Raw genomic sequence first — 5,459 nt, 5'->3', positions numbered from 1 at the left:
TCCTTGTAATATAAATCCGTGGTAATGTGTATAATAAAGTGAACACATAAACACAAAAATCTTTTTCATAACAGATGGTTATTAATATATATCTAAATACATAATGTTCAGATACCAGTGAATAAGCATATCATAACATGATGAATGATGAAATTCAATATACTGACAAATTCGATATACTGACATATCCTTTGGGAACCAACAGTGTCGTTGTAAATGAGTCCTGACTGTACAGTCCATATACATGCTCAATCAAACCCAGCATGCGGCATTTTCAATTTTGCCGTTTTGGACATTCTTTCGGGACTGTAGTTTGGACTTAGTGACCAATAACCTGATACACTGTATACTTATCTAAAGTGTGACAAAGTATATCGATGCCTTGGTGCGAAAGGGTTGTTACTCAATATTTTGAAATTATTCAGGAGAGACAAAAAACTTATTTATTCTTTTACATTCTAATAAATTCTTCTTTAATTTTGCTTTTTGGCTTTAATTCAATTACTGATATATAATTGATTGGAAAGGTTATTTTATTTTGTCAGCATAAAGAGATAATTGATAAAGTTTCAGTTACAACCCTTTCGCACCAAAAAAATAAAAAATTTCAAAAAATGATTTGTTGCAAAAGGGTTGTAACTAAATTTTTGCTTTAAATTCTGATAAATGTAATGGGTCAAATGGACAGATCCAAGCTTAGTTGTGTTAAGTATGAACTAATTTAACATATTGCCTGGATATTTCAGTGAAAAACCTTCAAATTATATGTTTTTAAAATGTAATTTCAGTCAAATGATTTTTTTTAAAGAAATTCACTTTATGTATAATATTTTTTCTATGTGACACACAGTCCAGATTGTCAAACCCATCATAAGTACCAAATATGCATTAACATGTATGTTTTTGCAAGAATCAAAGGTAAATTTTTCACAATTCAAAATGTGAACTTACATAATGACAATTAACCATCTAAGACACATTTATTTTTGTTAATATAAGCCTTTTGAAAATGAGAATACTCTTATTTTATTTTCCATCTATTCTATACATAGGCTTTTCTAAATTTGAAAACTTAGATAATTCCTAGGATGTGCTAGTAGTATAGGGGCCTCTTTAGCCCCAAGACTGCGCATGCGCGGCGGCCATGTTGTTTTCTATTAATAGTAACTCATTTGCATAGAAGAAATGACCTCACTACACAGGCGCGGCGGCCATGTTGAATAACAGACGCGCGGCGGCCATTTTGAATTCTATTTTAAGACTGACATCATCACGTTATAAATAGAAACGCGAATAAAAAAAATATCTCCCGGAAGTATACGGAGCTGACTCGTATACACGATTTAGGGCTTGAATCGCGCACATTGAGGGTCAGGTGCTCGGCCCTAAACGGAGAGATGACAAGATAAAACAAAGAAATAAAAAATTTATCTTATTATCAAAACGTATCAAGTAGTATAAGTAAATGAATTGTTTATAATAAAAAAGTAATTATAACATATTTAAATATCATATAGATTTATCCATACACGAATTGAACCTATTTTAAAAAAAACTATATTGATGCAAAAATAAATATATAAAACGAAACCGATCTTAGGGCTTGAATCGCGGACATTGAGGGTCAGGTCCTCGGCCCTAGACGGAGAGATAATTACCATCATGACAGATAAAAGAAATGTTTGTAAATAGATACGTACTTAACATTTTAATTTATAAAAAATAGTTTTTTAATAGGTTCAAAATAATATTGATACAAATATAACTCGTTTACTTACCTACATTTAGTAAGGAAATGACTGTCATAGCGTAACGTTCTTGTAGACTGCGCATGATCTATTTTTAGTCGCGGTATTTCACAACCACCAGGAGCTATTTCATCAGCCCCACGCGGGTGTCAATGAAAGAAAAAGGCATTAAGTACAGTCGCCGCTCAGTCTAGATTCACAATACCTAGCGGAACTATGTTGAACAAAAACCCTTTATCCTTCGTTACTAAATATAACTTTTTATTAATCACAAAAGAATCTATTATCCTTTGAAACGCAGCGACCGTCAAGTACAGTCGCCACTTAGTCTAGATTTACAATACCTAGCGGAACTATGTTGAACAAAAACCCTTTATCCTTCGTTACTAAATATAGCTTTTCATTAATCACAAAAGATTAATAGAATTGACGGACCTTTTTTGTTACGGTTGATAAACCGGAGGGGATGAATTAATTGAAATATGGACCAATGAAGATGGTTTATTTTTACAACGCATCAATTATACAGATTGGCAGACAAAATCACTCATGCGGAAAAACGCGCATAACTTTTTCGTTTATGAACGAAACATAGTCGTGTTTGTTATCAAATTGAAGGTCTTGACGAGTACATTCTGACGCTGGCGATAGTAAAGTTCATACTGGAAGTCAAAATCACTCATGCGTAAAAAATATATATTTTGGTTACTAGAGCAACCGAATCCGATATGATTTTTAATTGTTGACTACCAATTGAAAGAACAGTTCATTACCTTTAATGTACACCCCCATTGTCGCATTCGATTTTCAGCCGTTTTTGAGTTATGACGCAAGAGCGATTTTAAACCCTAAATTGCGAAAGTCAATAAAAACGTTACAAGTGGTTTTCCAATCGATTCGTCTCGTCGCGCTGATAAAGAAAATATATAGTTTTATGGGTTTATCTTTTACCGTTTTTGTGTAATTCGAGTTTAAAAGTCACCGGAAGTGACGTCACAAAAAATTTCAAAATCGATTTCTTCGTTATTACTTGACCGAATATATACGTGTTTGGTATCGTTGGAAAGCATTTTACCCAACCCTGTTACCTGACGCTATTTAAAAAGCCATTGGACCGGAAACTGAAATCACTGAAGCGTAAAACGTGTTTTCTGTACCACGCCTGGACCGATCTTAGGCGTGTTTGGTATAAAAATGAAATGTCTCAAGCCGCTCTTTATGAATACGGACTAAAATCGAAATTAAAATCACTCATGGCGTAAAAATCATTAAAATAACTAAAATAAAGCTTACCCCAGTCCTTAACTCCTTGCCTATCAAACTATTTATGAAAGTTACTATAGCCCTATCGTTTTCGGTCCAGTTACGACAGGTTAAAACCGGTATTGCTATTTTTTATCACCAATTAAAATGGAGAACGATGACGTTCTTACCAAAAAATAGATATGACTTGCCAAGTGGAGAGTATATAAGAGAGCGGCTTTAGCCCCTTTCGTCATTCTGACTTCAGAACTCTAGCGGCGGTGATTGGCAACCAGAAACACTTAATGATTGGCTATGACAATGCGTCAAATCTTTGGAAAATGTTGACGTTGAGGAAAGTGTTTCATTTCGAACACATCCTGCATTATCATTTAAACTTTATCAAAATGGATAGGGATTATTGTGATTGCCTTGATATGTACTATAACCTGTTTTCTTGATTTACGTGTACTCGGATTGTGGTGTACCAGCCAACGATGGAACATACGACCCAAACTTGAACCAAACTGTATGTACTTTTGTTGAGCAGTTTCATCTTCAAGACAATTTATATGCTACAGTGTGGCAGTCAGGCTAATTATGTATTCCTAGATATTAGAGAGTTCATTAATGGAAGGCTACAATTCGCGGCATAGACTTGAACCTACTTCAGTGGATAAGCTTAAGGAGGTTTTACTTCAAGTAATAGACAAGGTCATGACACTACGGAAAGAGTAAAGTATAATAAGTAAATACATATTTCCGTTTATTAATTGTAGCGGTGAGATTACATCAATTAAGAGTGTTAATTCTTTTAGTCCACCGCCACCGCCCGCCGCCGCCACCGCCGCCGCGCCGCAACCGCCACCTCCACCGCCGCGCCGGCGCCACCTCCACCGCCGCCATCACAAAGAAAAACTGTCTACAGCGTAAGAAGGATGATCATATCAATAGATGGAAGAATACCAGCAGTGTACTTCTGTGACCACTTTAATAATGAATCAGTGTTCTGTTTGCCAGCAATCTTTCTCAAGACGTGGGACGTCATGCTGAGACATCAACGTTATGTACATGGGAGTGATGACACTGTTAAAAGTGATTCTTTATCGCAACAAATCACTCATAGGGACACTTCAGAAAAAATGAATTTTCAATTCCCATTTTCCCATGGTCGTCTCCGGGCCTAGTGGTAGTGGAAAAACTGAATGGACTAAAACACTGCTTTTATCCGATCTAGTAAATCCGCCACAGAGCGCATCATATGGTGTTACGGGGCAATGGCAGCCTCTGTATGATGAACTTCAACGTAGAATACCCTGGATAGAATTTCTCGTACGCCGGTAATCCCGACTAATTGAATAGTCAAGAGTATATTAATACCCGCCGTAAAGGAACTTGATTGTTTTTTTTGAAGATTTAAATGACAGAAGCCCAAATGCGATCAAAGAAATTGCTGATCTTTTTACAAAAGGGCAGTCACACAGAAACAATATCTATTATTTATCTCACCCAGAATTTATTTCCTCAAGGAAAAGCTTGCAGGGACATATTTTTAAATACCAGTACCCTGATATTGTTCAATAATCCTATCGACAGACAGCAAGTGGGACATTGGCCAAAAGAATATATCCCACATAAGTGCCATTTTATGAAACGGTTCGACAAAAGCTACGTCGAAACGTTACGGTTATTTGGTAATAGATCTTAAATCCAGTACACCTGAACATAATCGTTTACGTAATGACATTTTTTTGAGGCCAACAATCCTGAACTTAGAAAACGGATGGATATACCGTCCGGAGAACCCCAGTTACACGGTGAAGGTAATTCGTTTGACACGACGATAAATGATGGATGATGATGAGATGAAGATGCAAATGATGATGAAGATGCAGATGATGAACTGATAAAGAGCATATAGAGGTGGTGATAGAGGTGTAAAGAGACAAGCTTTTTTTATGGGACCTCCTGGTAAGCGTATAAAAGAAGAGCTCAAAGAAGAAACGCAACGTCATGACATATGGGATAGAAGATTTCAAAAGCCCTTTTACGACAGTCCTTGTAAAGAACAATTTAAAGACGGGCTAACAGTTAATAGATCAAGAGTACTCTTTTGATGAGGCTTATGCTCGCACTGCTAATGATGCGTTGCCACATTTGAGAAAGAAGATGAGACAAATTATGCCCAGTTTCTGATTGACTTTTACGCATTAGAAGAGGACCGCCACTCAGCAACAAATTCTCCAGTCAGCGAAGAAAACTTAGACTCAGCACGACATGACCATTGAAGAATCAATCTCCGACAAGCGTTAAACTTAGAAAAAGACTCGGTTTGAGGCGTTATGGCCTAATCACGACATCAAGGATTTTAATGGTGAGAATAATAAAGATGATGACAATACCACCGCTGCTCGGCCCGGTAACAGCGATCACAAATCAGATGGAAATAAAAAATATTCGTAAGAATGA

Source organism: Ruditapes philippinarum, unplaced genomic scaffold (genome assembly GCF_026571515.1).
Source record: "Ruditapes philippinarum isolate M1 unplaced genomic scaffold, ASM2657151v2 ctg221_1_1_1_1, whole genome shotgun sequence".
Lineage (NCBI taxonomy): Eukaryota > Metazoa > Mollusca > Bivalvia > Venerida > Veneridae > Ruditapes > Ruditapes philippinarum.
Note: the sequence above shows the minus strand (reverse complement) of the source record.